Source organism: Sminthopsis crassicaudata, chromosome 6 (assembly GCF_048593235.1).
Source record: "Sminthopsis crassicaudata isolate SCR6 chromosome 6, ASM4859323v1, whole genome shotgun sequence".
NCBI lineage: Eukaryota > Metazoa > Chordata > Mammalia > Dasyuromorphia > Dasyuridae > Sminthopsis > Sminthopsis crassicaudata.
Window position 1 is genome coordinate 197,071,450 of NC_133622.1, and position 15,583 is coordinate 197,087,032.

A 15,583-nucleotide genomic window follows, 5' to 3' on the forward strand; every position below is an offset into this window, starting at 1 on the left:
GGACTATTTAGACTTCTTAACTTCTTCCTCTGTTAATCTGCACAAGTTATATTTCCTCCACAAGTCTGAGAGATAAACTATCCTTTGTTCCTCTTATTTATTTATGATCTCATTCTTTATTCCTAACTCATGGACCCATTTTGATCTTTTCTCCCTATTTGCTGTTAAGTGTGGGTCCATGCCTAGTTTCTACCATAATAATTTCCAGTTTTCCCAGCAGTTTCTGTCAAATAATGAATACGTATTCCAAAATCTGGGATCTTTGGGTTTGTCAAAAACTAGATTGCTATTTTTATTCAATATCTTGCCCTGTGAAGCTAACCTATTCCACTGATCAACTAGTCTATTTATTAGCCAACACCCAATGGTTTTGGTGACTGCTGCTTTATAATATACTTTAGATCAGGTACAGCTAGGCTACCTTCATTTGATTATTTTTTTTTCTCATTACTTCCCTTGCAATTCTCAACCTTTTGTTCTTTCCTATGAATGTTGTTGTTATTTTTTCTAGGTCATTAAAATAGTTTCTGATTGGTGTAGCACAAAATAAATAGATTAATTTAGAGAGTATTGTCATCTCGATAATATTCGCTCTGCTTATCCAAGAGCACTGAATGTCTTTCCAATTATTTAAATCTGACTTCATTTTTGTGGCAAGTGTTTTGTAATTTTTCTCATATAATTCCTGACTATTCTTTGGTAGATGGATTCCCAAATACTTTATACTCTCAACATTTGTTTGGAATGGAATTTCTCTTTGTATCTCTTGCTGTTGGATTGTGTTGGTAATATGTAAAAATGCTGAGGATTTAGGTGGATTTATTTTGTATCTTGAAACTTTGCTAAAGTTCTGAATTAATTCTAATAGCTTTTTAGCAGAGTCTTAGGGGTTCTCTAAGTATACCATCATGTCATCTGCAAAGAGTGATAGTTTGATTTCCTCATTAGCTACTCTAATTCCTGGAATCTCTCTGGGCTCTTATTGCCCAGGCTAGCATTTCTAATACAATATGGAATAGTAATGGTGATAGTGAGCAACCGTTGTTTCACTCCTTATCTTACTGGGAAAGGTTCCAGTGTATCACCATTACATATGATGTTTACTGACAGTTTTAAATATATAATCATGATTTTAAGGAATAGTCCATTTATTCCTGTACTCTCAAAGGTTTGTAGTAGGAATGGATGTTGGATTTTATGAAATGCTTTTTCTTCATCTATTGAGATGATCATATGGTTTTTGTTAATTTGGTTATTGATATAGTTGATTATACAAATAGTGTTCCTAATATTGAACCAGCCCTGCATTCCTGGTATAAATCCCACTTGGCCATAGTTTATCATCCTGGGGAGGGTTTTCTGTAGTCTTTTGGATAATATTTTATTTAAGATTTTAGCATCATTAGGGAGATTGGTCTATAATTTTGTTTCTCTGTTTTCAGCCTACCTGGTTTAGGTATCAGTACCATGTCTGTGTCATAAAAGGAATTTGGTAGGACTCCTTCAATCCCTATTTTTTCAAATAGTTTCTATAACATTGGAGTTGTTTTTTAAATTTTTGGTAGAATTCACATGTAAATCCATCTGGTGCTGGGGATTATTTTTTCTTAGGGAGTTGGTTAATAGCTTCTTGTATTGCTTTTTCTGAAATGGGACTATTCAGACTATTTACTTCTTCCTCTGTTAGTCTGGGCAAGCTTATTTTTGAAGGTATTCTTCCACTTCATTTAAGTTATCGAATTTATTGCCGTAAAGTTGGGCAAAGTAGCTCCTAACTATTGTTCTAATTTCCTCTTCATTAGGGGTGAGTTCTCCCTTTTCATTTTTAAGACTAACAATTTTTGTTTCAAATACAGACAACTACAGGCACACAGTAGTAGACAGAGTCTAAAGTCGAGTCCTGACTTCTTTTAATCATCTTTTCTTTCTTAACTTTTTTGGATCATGGACTTTTTTGACTTACTGCTGAATGCCTCTTCTAGGAATAGACGTTTTTAAATGCTTAAAACAAAGGAACAGGATAACGAGGGAATCACTATTACTGAAATACTGTTTTAAAATGTTTTTTTCTCAATAGTATTTTATTTTTTCCAAATACAGGTAAAGACAGTTTTCGACATTCATTATTAAAATTAGTTTTGAAAATAAACGTGATATATCCCAGGTTGAGAACCTGTGCACTAGGAACTTGGAATTTTCCCCCTCTCTCCACTCCTGGAAATGTCTCCATTCTTTATGAGGACACTCTGTTCCAAGCTGAAGTTGCTCTGAATTCCTTGGGAAACTGAAGGAGGAATAGACCTGGCTGAGTCTCCCCAGGCCTACTCCTTGGTTACTTGAACTGTGGTTCTGTGAGGAACCCATACAGAACTATCAGCCTCCACCTTGGAGCTGGTGAAGAACCAGTTCTATTTCTGTGGGCAATGCCAGAGGCACTTGTTGCTTCTCTGTTGCCAATTACTTCTTTAAAAGCCTGGGTGTATTTATTAATACAGACAGAATAATTTCTCATAGATCCACCGAATGCACTCCCTGGGATGTAAGGCACACACAGACAAACAAAGGGAGGCCTTGCATCCCACAGCACCAAGCTCTAATCCCTCTTAGTCTGCAAACTCAAAAATTCCATTACTCAGGACAATCATGAAGCATAGAAGAATGGTCAATAATTGTAGGGAGTCACTCTGGCACCCTTTAAGGAGGGTATCTGCAAACAGCTTAGAGCCCCTTCCTCAACCTGGAAGGCTCTAAATCTTACCCATGCTCACTGATCAGAGAAGGAGCTCCCCGGCTGCCGGGATACTAGCATGGGAAGGCGCTGAGTGCTTTTCCTTCATTGTGCATTGCTTACCAGGAGATGTAGCCGCTCCAGTGTTCATGGCACACTCTTGGGCTTCACGGGGCAGAGACAGGTTACTGAGGGGAGGGGTAAGTTGGAGGTCTGAGCCAGTGAGGCAATGGTAATGTTCTTGGGTTTTAGTCACCAAGCATTCATCAAATGCCCAGTGCAGCAGACAGATCCCAGGCCTGAAGCCAGATGTGGCCTCAGGCTCACTGGCCTTGTCACCAAGGGAGAGGGGGCCCAGCTAGCTCATTTTTGAAAGGGGGAAAAAAAGAATACCTCCACTTCCAGGTTTGAGAGGAGGATCCAATTGGGATACATGCAAAGTTTAGCAGACATCCTGGCCTGTTCCTAGCCTTGGATTTAAATTGGTTGGATTTATTCAGGGAACTCGGCTGCTTGACGATTGGAACACATCGTTTTATTTCATTGAAAAGGGTCTTTACCCTACAATTTCTCAAAGCAAATGCTTCTGTTTAATGTGAGCTTCAATCTCTTCCCCCAGTTGTTGCAACATTAGATTTATTGGTGTATTAAGCAGATGTTGTTCTCAGGGCATGTTGCTCGTGACCTCTTCCAGACTTACTATCCTATGGATCTAACATGATAACCTTGGCCTAAGATTGGATGTGTCTTGTACAGACAACCCTGGCCTAATTAACAAAAGGATCCAAGATCTGCAGTGTTCAAATTGTCCAAGATGAAAGGTACCTGATGAAGAGGTCCGGGGACATAAACTTGGCCCTAGGCTCCATCCCAAGAGCAATATGTGGGCTTAGCTCCCTTTCCCGCTGGCTGCTTCTACTCATGTCCCCAGATTCTGGTCCCTGTGTCTTTTGTGACTGTATCATTCCTTTGGTAGTCCACCTCATCCATCAGGCCTTAGACTACTCAATAAGCAAAGCACAATTAAACAAGGAGCAAACATATATTACATATACTTACTAGGGGTCAGAGATTACACTAGACCCTGGAGACATAAAGATAAAATCAAAATGGTCTTGCCCTCAAAGTTTATATATTATTGCGGAAAATGATGTCAACAAAAAAAAAGTAGGAAGAAAATCTCTGCATAAGCAAGATAATTGCATAAATATTTTTATATACATTGGATTTATCCTATATTTTCACATATATAACATGTAATGACTGGTCATCTAGGGAAGGAGGTGGAAGGAAGGAGGGGGAATGTTGGAACATGAGGTTTCGCAAGGCTCAGTGTTGTAAACTTGCCCCTTCATATGTTTTCTACATAAAGAGGTTTCCTAAAAAATATTGTTAAAAGAAAACTTCCGCATAAAGCCTGAGCACAATCCTCATCAGATGAGCAGTTGACTTGCTTACCTTGGCCATGGAGACCTCATTGTGTCATGCCCATTGTGACACGCCTGAGAACACCCAAGGTTTTCTGACTTAAAGGTGATGTTCTCTCCCCAACCACCCAGTTGGATCCTGACAGCAAAGGGAGTAGTATGTGAATAGAAGAATGGATGAGTGGACTAATAGACTGATAGACTAGATACATAGATTCCTGGTGATGGATGGATGGGATAGAGAAGATAAACAAATAGATTGAATAGATACACTTAATGCATAGTTAAAAAAATAATGATGGATAGATAAGTGAAAAGATAGATTTATAGTAGAAAAGTTTATAGGTAGAAAAGTGATTTATAGGTAGAAAAGAAATTTTTAGATTAAAAAAAGGGATTTAGAAGTAGAAAAGAGATTTATAGGCAGAAGAGAATGAATAGCTGGATTAAAATATACATACACCCCCCCAAAATATTGCAGTTTGTGGATGGTTTTTCCAGTATATCAAATGGACACATATCTTTCACTTATGCTGTAACATTTTACCTTTTCAGGCAACCTATAAGCCAATACTGAAGCGAAGGATATACTGAAGTCAGAGTGACCAGATTCTGGCGATATTGCTACGATCTACTTAAAATGGGATTTAGATTGTTGTTGGGGAGTTTTGATCTACACTTTGGAGTTTATTGCACTGGTGGGGGGAAGGGAAGAGATGATGTTTCTGAGTTTGATTGTTGGGGAGTTTTGATATCTATACTTTGGAGTTTATTGTACTGGTGGGCAGAAGGGGAGAGATGATGTTTCTGAGTTTGATGTGGTTTTAAAAATAAAAAATGTTTTTTTTTTATTTCTGTTTCCAAAAGTGTCAAGTTGTCATTCTTTCAGCTCCCACATGATTAGTGATATTTCCCAGTTTCTTCTGTACTATCTGGTGATTACATTTGCCAGCTCGTTAATCCTAAAGAAATACTTGTTGGCAAACTTATTGGGTAAACTACCTTTTTCCCTTATTTCCAGCTAGCCCATACTGCTGATGGGTAAAGCTATGGGCTAAGCTGGCTATCCTATCTGGGTTTGGGAATAAGAGAGGGAGGCAGATTTGTTCTTCTTTGAGATTGTGAAAAAACTGTAAGTAGGACCTTTGCCATCAGAGGCTGGGGACCATCTGAAAGTCTGGGAACAAAGAGGTAGTGGGGGTTAACAAGCAGCAGGGCTGTTGTGTTCTAGCCAGAGAAGTTCCAGAGAAGCTCGGAACTGGCCCTGCTGAAGTCTTTTGGATCTTCCTGGAGGAGCAGAGCAGCCATTCTCCACCAGGAGGGCAATTCAGAATGACAAGGGACTGGCTTAGAGATTTGCATCCAGGTGCTTCCCCTCAGCTCTAGGGGAAGGCTGAGCCAGAAAATAATTGGTGTCCCCACAGGCTTGTGCTAGAGCCCCCCATTCCCCCTTTGAAGTTTCTTCTGCCTGACTTGTGCTCATTATAATCTATATGACTGAAATGTCAAACTTCTGTTTCTGAAAATAACCTTTCTACAGAAGCTGGGAACCTAAATCCCCTGGATGAACAAGAGGGATAGTAAGAGTGCTAGAAAAGCAAATGGGTGCTCTGGAGACAGCAAGATTGGAGATGGGAAAACCCCATCTGATTTGATTCCATAGATAGTGGCAAACGTCAGGTTAGCCACAAAAAATGTTTGCACTGATTGATAAAGCTGGAACAATACCTCTTGGGAATTGATGTACAGGCCCTGGCAAGAAAATGAAACCAAACTAACTCCCAAGCAGGATGCAGCCTTAATTGGCTGAAGGACCCCAGAAGACCCTGGACAAGCCAGTCAAGTCGGCTTCCAGAGCTAGTCCTTAGCTTGGCCTTGGGAATCCTCCCAGGGGGTGGAAGAGGAGGAGGTCTGGATTGCTCTCTGACAGCACCTTCTCATCCTCCATCTTGGGCTTTCCACTTCTGGGCTTGGGCTTGGAGGGTCTCATCTACAGAAAACCACCTTCTTGAGGGCAAGAACTGTTGGAGTTTTTCCTTGGTAGCTCTGCCATTTTTCCACTTCGAATCACTTCCGATTTACCAATATTTATTAAGGAAACAAGCATTTATTAAACTCCTATGTACCAAGCACTGTGCTAAGCACTTTACACATATTCTCTCCTGAACATCACTGGGAGGTAGGTGCTAATATCCACTCTCTCAGTTAAAGAAACTGAGGCAACAGGTCAGCAAAATAGAGGCGAGATTGAAACAGATCTTGTCTTGTACAGACAACCCTGGCCTAATTAACAAGGGGATTCTAAATCTGCAGCGTTCCATGGGGTGTTTTCCAAATTCTACATGATGAAAGGTACCTGATGAAGCGGTCTGGGGCCTTAACCGTGGCCCTAGCTCCTTCTGCTTTTCAGCCAAACCCTAGGCTCCATCCCAAGAGCAATATGTGGGCTTGGCTCCCTTTCCCGCTGGTGCTTCTACTCATGTCCCCAGTTTCTGGTCCCTGTGTCTTTTGTGACCATATCATTCATCTGGTAGCTCACCTCATCCATCTTCCTTAGACTACTCAATCAGCAAAGCTCAATTAAACAAGGAGCAAACATACATTACATACTTACTAGGGGTCATGTATTTCACTAGACCCTGGAGACATAAAGGTAAAAACAAAATGGTCTTGCCCGCAAAGTTTATATTCTATTGGGGAAAATGATGTCAACAAAAAGAACTAGGAAGAAAATCTATGCATAAGCAAGATAATTGTACAAATATTTTTACATACATTGGATTAAGCATATATTTTCACATATTTAACATGTAATTACCTGTCATCTAGGGGAAGAGGTGGAAGGAAAGAGGGGAAAAGTTGGAAGAGAAGGTTTTGCAAGGGTCAGTGTTAAAAACTTACCCCTTCATATGTTTTGTAAATAAAAAGCTTTCCTCAAATAATTTTTTAAAAGAAAAAACTCCATAATACCATGTAGCGTGTTGTCGTCTCCAGAAGCTGCTGGATCACTCTCTGGGAAGAGATCTGCTGTGTCTACTCACATCTCTCAGACAGATTCTTCTTCCTGTAGTGAACTGTTGTCTCCAGGTAGTTGCTGTTAACTCTTGTCCAGAGAAGTGACTCCCCTTCCTGCAGAGAGCTGCATCAAGCCAGACTTAGTGCAGAGTCTTCTCCTTGAATCCTGGCTCTGAATCTCTTCCAGCTCTTATCCTTCTCCAGGCAGACTGACTTTCCAGGCCCACTGTTGCCTCTTTTATCCTCCCAGAGAAAGGGCGTGGCATAATGCAAGGGCTTCTGGGAAGAACCACTTTAGCCAATGAGCTTGCTCCTTCTATCAAGGCATCCTGAGTTCTCACCTTGTAATTGTCTAGACAACCTGAATTCTCACCTTGTCACTGTCCAGACAACGTGAGTTCTCACCTAGTAATCCTAACATCTCCCCCTTTCTTTTGATTTAGAACATAGGACAGTCATGACCTTGAAACCTAAAGCCATCAATATGGGAAGTATTACAGATAATTACATAAATTACATAAGCACATAGTAACATAGTAACATAACACATGCTAGAAGTATATAACATAATCAAATAATCATAAATTGAAAATTTATAAATGTCCATAAATCCATTGTCCATTAGTCTCATCTTGTGTGAGGAAGTCCAATGATTCCTGCTGGTTTTAAACTTCTTTAACAGTCTTTTTATTAGCCATGCTCTTTCGGTGTAAGATGTTTCTTAGATCTTCTCCTTTATTTTGAGGTCTTTCTCTTTTTCTGTCTCTCTCTGATGGACAAGGCGAATATGACTCGTTGGCACCCATCTGATTCCTTCTCCTGCTGAAGAAATACAAGCAAACCCTCTCCCCCAGGCAGTTAACCTACCTGGTCCCTTCCATTCACCACTTTCTGGATCTCTCCACATCACCTGGCGATTATCTAAGGACAGTGGAGCTGCTCGCACTGGACACTGCCCTTCTGGTGGGTTATAAAACCTGTCTGCCGGAGCCAGTGCATCTTTGTCAAAAATTAGAAAATTAATGGTATAGAGAACTAAATTTAGAAGTTCTCTAGGGTTACCTGTGGCTCCCCCTTTCTTTTGTTTTTGGAGGAGTGTCTTAATATCTCTGTTTCTTCTCTCTACTATTGCCTGCCCTTGAGGATTAAAGGGTATGCCCGTGGTATGTAAAATCTTATACTGTGCACAAAAGTGTGTAAAATGTTTGGACGTATATGCAGGTCCATTGTCTGTTTTTATTGCTTGTGGCACACCCATAATTGCAAATGCTTGTATAAGGAATTCAGTGACCACTCGGGCTGTCTCTTTTGCTGCTGGCACTGCAAATGTGAATCCTGAAAAGGTGTCTACCACGACATGGATAAAAGATAGACGACCAAAAGATTTATAATGGGTCACATCCATTTGCCAGATTTCATTGGGTCTCAAACCACGAGGATTCTTCACTGGAGGGAGTGTAGGAGCATGGCAAGGAAGACAAGCTGTACAGCTTTTTACTATGCTCCTAGCTTCCTCTCTTGTGATTCCAAATTGTAAACGTAAAGCTCGAGCAGCCTGATGATATTTAGAATGAGATTCTTGTGCTTCCTGAAATAAAGGACTACTGGCTAACATCGTTAGAAGGCTATCTGCCTTTGAATTTCCAACAAAAATGGGACCTGTAAGTCCACTATGTGAGTGGACATGCAAGATATAAATCTTGCCTGGATGTTTTCTCACTTGCTCTTGAAGTTCCTTAAAGAGCTGATAAATATTAGAGGCTGCAAATTTTATTTGGGCTGTGGCAATTCTTTGTACTACACCTACAGAATAAGCTGAATCAGTAATTATATTTACGTCTCCTGGGTAATAAGTAAGAGCTAGCATGATAGCAAATAATTCATTCTGTTGAGTGGATTGAAAAGGAGTCCTGATTACTCTCTTTATGGTTAAATCATGAGAGTATACAGCACAAATATTTTCTTTGGAGGCGTCTGTAAAGATTGTTGGTCCTTTAAGAGGAACCTTGGAAACCTTTTCTTCAAAGATCCATCGCCAATTATGTAGTAGCCGGGTAATCTTTAATGGAGATCCATGTGCAAAATTTGGAGCGGTGGCCAATAAAATTTGCCATTCTGGGATGGTCTCACAGCATACATTAATTTGTGCGTTAGTATAGAATGTGTATATTTTTTCAGGACTTATTCCAGATAATTGTGTTACTCTCTTAATAGCCTTTAATAAAATCCTAGCCACAAGCACTGGGTAAGGTGTAAGGCTTTGTTCTGGTTGTGCTGGGAGGTTCATCCACTCAATCACTCTGTCTCCTTGATGAAGGACTGCTGTGGGTGCCTCTTTTGTAGCAAAAACTGATATTTCCAAGGGTTTTTGAGTGACTCTTTCAACCACATTTTGTGCTTCTTTTGTAAGCTGGCGTGGTGAATTTAAAGCACTGTCTCCCCTTAAAATGTCATATAGAGGTTGTAGTTGATTGGTAGTTAAGCCTAACACTGGACGCATCCATTGGATATCTCCTATTGATTTTTGAAAGTCATTTAAGGTGTTCAACTTCTCTGTTCTTAAAGAAAGCTTTTGTACTGTGAGTGTCTTAGGATATACTTGATATCCTAAATATTGAAAAGGAGCCTGTCTTTGAATTTTTTCTGTAGCTATATGCAGTTTGTAGTACTTTAATGTTTCCATGGTCCTTTGTAGACATGCTTCTAACATTTGTTCCTCAGGTGCACATCCCAAAATATCATCCATATAATGTAACAATATTACTTTTGGAAAGGCTTTTCTTACTGGAGCAAGAGCAGCAGCAACATACATTTGGCACATAGTAGGGCTGTTTTTCATTCCCTGTGGCAAAACTGTCCATTCATATCTTTTATAAGGCTCGGCCAAATTAACACTAGGCACTGAAAAAGCACATCTTTTCATACCCTCCTTATCTAGAGGGATAGAATAGAAACAATCCTTAATGTCTATAACCCATAGAGGCCATTCTCTTGGCAACTGAGTAGGAGATGGAAGTCCAGGCTGAAGAGTTCCCATAGTTTCCATCTGTTCATTTACTCTTCTTAGATCAGTTAACATCCTCCATTTTCCAGATTTCTTTTTCACCACAAATACTGGGGAATTCCAAGGACTTAGAGAAGGCCGCAAGTGTCCTTGGTCAAGTTGTTCTTGCACTATGTCTAATAAGGCCTGAATTTTATCACTTCTTAAGGGCCACTGTTCTACCCACACTGGTGAATCAGTCTTCCACTGAATAGGAACTGGTGAAAGTGCAGGTAGGCCTTCAACAGCAGCCCTGCCTAAAAAGCTGAAGTGCTTATTTGTAATCCTATCTGCTGTAAAATGTCTCTTCCCCACAGATTGATGGGGATTTTTTCAACCACAAAAGGAGTAAAAGCTCCTGTTTCTCCTTCAAATACCTATCTCAAAGGCCTAGCACTAACTTCTGGGGCTATTGATCCTCCCACCCCAGACATATAGCAGACATGTCTGCTTTAATCTTTGGCCAGTGACCGGGCCAATTGGAACCTCTAATAACTGTACGATCTGCACCCGTGTCTACCGATCCTTCAAATGGTATTCCGTTTATATAAATAGTAAGCATAGGTCGGTCAGCTGTCACAGCTGCTGTCCAATATATTCCTGGATTTTGTTCATTGGAGTCAAAATCTAGGCGACTATCACGAGGTTGCTTATTAGGGGTACGTAACAATATGCCTGATGCTACTACTTCTCCTGGTTGATAAATCACACGTTGTCTGCCTGTGTTAGTGACTGGGATATTAGATACACGTTCTCCAGTTTCCCACATCAGTGTATGGATGGACACTGTTTTGTAGGCACTCTCAGAAGGTGAAATGGTCAAGCCTACTGTGCCTGGAGGCAAAGGATCCATAGGCTCAACAGGAACAGATTTCACTTCTCCAGGGAGTATCTCGGTAGTCTCTACTGCACACAACTCTATTTTTCCTAATTTCAATCCCTTTCTTCCATCTGATTGCCTTTTGGCTGATTGATCATGTCTTAAAATTCTCTGGATGTAACCTCGGCTGCCATCATGCCCCACTTCGGGGGCTGAAGCTGGGCCCCACCTGTCATTTCCCTGTGTCAATCTACATTCGGAGGCCCAGTGGAGGCCCTTGTGACATTTTGGACATGGAGTTTTAGGTCTTCTCTCACCCTGTCTTCTCACTGTATCTCCATATCTACACTGAGCTCTTAGATGCCCAATTTTTCCACATTGAAAACATCGCCGAGTTTCTCTAGAAGGCCCTTGCCAGGAGGGACCCTGTCTTTCCACGTTCATCATTGTCCGGGTGTAAAAAGCATTTGTTCCCACTGTAGCACAGCGTCTTATGATCTCCTCTAAAGGAGCATCTTTGTCTAATCCCCATATAATTCTTTTGCAAATCTCATTGGCATTTTCCTTAGCCAGATGTCTGGTCATTATTTCTGTAGCTGAATTTTCTCCAATAGTTCTTTTGACAGCAGTTTGCAAATGTCCCACAAAATCTGCAAAAGGTTCATTGGGACCTTGCTGTATTTTAGTGAAAGCCTCTCCACGATCTTTCTGTCCAGGAAGGACACCCCAAGCTTTTATTGCAGCCTTAGCAATTTGCTCATATATTATCATGGTATAATTAATCTGTTCTGAATTCTCTCCATACCAACCTTCACCAGCCAAGTGCTCAAAAGTGAATTGTGTGTTAACTCCTATTTCCAAATTGCATCTGTCTTGAATTTTACATAATTCATGAAATTCCACAAGCCATAATAAATTTTCTCCAGGTTCCAGGCATGTCCTTGCTATGGATTTCCAATCATTTGGGGTTAGGACTTCATAAGACAAACCATCTAGTAACATTTTAACATAAGCTGATGTAGCCCCATAAAGGGTACAACCTTTTTTCAAATCTTTAATTTTATTCAAATCTAAAGGTGCATATCTTCTCCTTTTTTGACCTACAGAGTCAATATTTTCAATCACAGGATATGCATGTATAAAATCACTTATATCCTGTCCTTCTCTCTTAGCTTTAACCAATGCTTTTTCTAATCTTGTCATAGGCTTAGGCTGCTTCACAGGCAATTCTGTTTGTGTTTCTGCCTCTTCCCCTCCTTCTTCCTCCACCTCTGAAGGTGGGGTGGATGTGGGCCTGCCAATAATCTGTTCTCTAGGCAGGGTTGAAGCTTCTTCAAGAGAATCATACCATAATTCCTCATTTAAATCCTCTTGCTCTAAGGCAAGATCTTGATCTTTCCTTTTTTCCTCACACTTCCTCCTCTGTTCCTTTTTAAAACTTTTCCTTCTCCAACAACTTGCTTGATAGTTTAAGGTTAATTGAACTATGTTGTAGATATAAAATACTTCTGCAGAAATTGAACGAGGCCCATTTTTTGCATAAAATTCTTTCATTTCAAATCCCACTAGCTTCCATTTATCTACATCTATCTTTTCTTCCTCTAAGAACCAAGGGGATGTGCGTCTTAATGCAGCCAAGAGTTTAGCAATCTGTACCCATGTTACAAGTAAACTCTGCTCCTCAATTATCTTGATTATACTCTCTATAGTACCACTCCTGAATGGGGGTGGAGCTGAGGTTGCTTCTGGGGCTGGGGATGAGTCGGCTGAGGTCCAGGGATTGAATATAGCTAACATCTGCCCCATTTCAGCTATAAGAGATTCCTGGTTTAGCCCTTAACAAGTTAAGTTCCTTATTTATCTATTAGCACGCTCACTTAATCTTTAACAAAGTTTCCTCGTTACTCACAGTTCTGGGTCAGAGAGACTGAGATCTGGATGGGAGGCTTTTCAACTGGAATCAGGACCGTGTCTGTCCCTGTTCGGGCGCCAAATTGCGAAGGTCTGGTCTAGCTCCTCTTGTCAGGATAAGCAAAAGTCCTTGCCCCACGTGTGGACGCCAAATGTAGCGTGCTGTAGTCTCCAGAAGCTGCTGGATCGCTCTCTGGGAAGAGATCTGCTGTGTCTACTCAAATCTCTCAGACAGATTCTTCTTCCTGTAGTGAACTGTTGTCTCCAGGGAGTTGCTGTTAACTCTTGTCCAGAGAAGTGACTTCCCTTCCTGCAGAGAGCTGCATCAAGCCAGATGTAGTGCAGAGTCTTCTCCTTGAATCCTGGCTCTGAATCTCCTGCAGCTCTTATCCTTCTCCAGGCAGACTGACTTTCCAGGCCCACTGTTGCCTCCTTTATCCTCCCAGAGAATGGGCGTGGGATAATGCAAGGGCTTCTGGGAAGAACCACTTCATCCAATGAGCTTGCTCCTTCTATAAAGTAAACCTGAGTTCTCACCTTGTAATTGTCCAGACAACCTGAATTCTCACCTTGTCACTGTCCAGACAACGTGAGTTCTCACCTAGTAATCCTAACAATACCAGGTGAGCACTATCCTCATCTGATAAGCATTTGCTTTGCTTACCTTCTCCATGGAGACCTCATTGTGTCATGCCCATTGTGACACGCCTGAGAACACCCAAGGTTTTCTGACTTAAAGGTGAGGTTCTCTCCCCAACCACCCAGTTGGATCCTGACAGCCAAGGGAGTAGTATGTGAATAGAAGAATGGATGAGTGGACAAATAGACTAATAGACTAGATACATAGATAAGTGCTGATAGATAGATGGGATAGATAGGGTAAACAAATAGATCCAATAGATACAGTCGATGCATAGTTAAATAGATAATGATGGGTAGATAAGTGAAAAGATAGATTTATAGTAGAAAAGTTTATAGGTAGAAAAGATATTTATAGGAAAAAAAGTGATTTATAGTTAGAAAAGAGATTTATATGAAAAAAGCGATACATAGGTAGAAAAGAGATATATAGCTAAAAAAGTGATTTAGAAGAAGAAACGAGATTTATAGGTAGAAAAGAGATTTATAGGCAGAAGAGAATGAATAGCTTCCTTAAATTATACATAGATAATGAAGGAGTCAATGGAGGGTTAGGTAAATCAGTAAATAAATTACTGGAGAGAGAGATCCATTTGGGCCCTCATCAGCATGATACCAAGGGCTGCTGTCATAGATTGAGACTGCCTTCACGTCAGTATTTTATTCTTCAATATTATAGAAGCTAAAATGGTTGCTTTCTATCTGGCTTGGGAAATTGTTGACTTCTCTTTCTTCCCCTCTTCCCCCACGCCCCCCCAAAATTGCATTTTGTGGATGGTTATTCTAGTAGATCAATTGGACACATATCTTTCACTTATGCTGTAACATTTTACCTTTTCAGGCATCCTATAAGCCACTGCTGAAGCAGAGGAGATACTGAACCAGTTGTGACCAGATGCTGGCGATATTGAACGCATCTTAAGCCTCGGGATCGACTTAAAACGGGATTTAACCTGTTCATGAAGGTAAAGCATCTACATAGAGATAATGTACCTGCAGCTTCCCTCCTGCAGTCAGTGTTAATAGGAGATCAAGGTAGGGCCTGGTTGCTGACTAGCCCTATATATATACTAGAAGTACAAATAATCTGGGAAATAGAGAGCCTACACTTGAAAGCAAACAAACAAACAAAAGCAAATTCTTTTAGTTCGGAAACTATTTTCTTTTTCCTCGTCCTATGGCTGGTTCCCAGAAAAAAGATGACTTGCTCATATTAGAGGTTTCATAAATGCTTGTTAAATTCAATTACATATAGATGAAGACTTTTTCTAAAATTATAGGCAGCTGGCTGGTTCAGTGGATAACACTGTTGGACCTCCCTTGAATCAGCAACTGATTTCAAACACCAGCTGTAGGACTCTGGGCAAGTCACTTAATCTGTGTTTGCCTCAATTTCCTCCTCTTTAAAATGGGAATGATACAATCATGTTTGCTCCACAGAGGATAAGCCTCTGAGAACTATTTGTTTTCAAGTAGAGTCACAACATCGTGGATTTTGAGCCGTGAGGAATATTTCAGGGTTTCTACTTCCAAATTTTACAGAGAAAGGCACTGAGACTCAAGGAGGTTTAGTATAGTTAATATATTGTTCAAGCACATACAAGTTTTAAATGGCAGAGACAAGATTCAAACAGATCCTGTTAATACTATCGTGTTACCTCTAAGTGTTCATTATATATGGGTGTATGGGTGTGCATATATGTTTGTGTGTATTTCCATACTCCAATCTTCTAACCTATAACTAAACATATTAACTCTTAAAAAAAAAAAAGTGGTGGGATGGGGGAGGGGAAAGACACTGTAATAAAGTAACATTAAACAGGTGGTATTTTGCTCTGCTGTTTATTTCTTACTTTCATGACTTTATATTATCACTTTAAACTCCCTGAGCCTCCTTTTCCTCACATGTTAAATGAGAGAGTTGAGCTCCATGACCACTAGGAAACTCCATTTCCAGTTGTAAAATTGTGATTCCACAGCTGAAAATCTAGCAACATTGT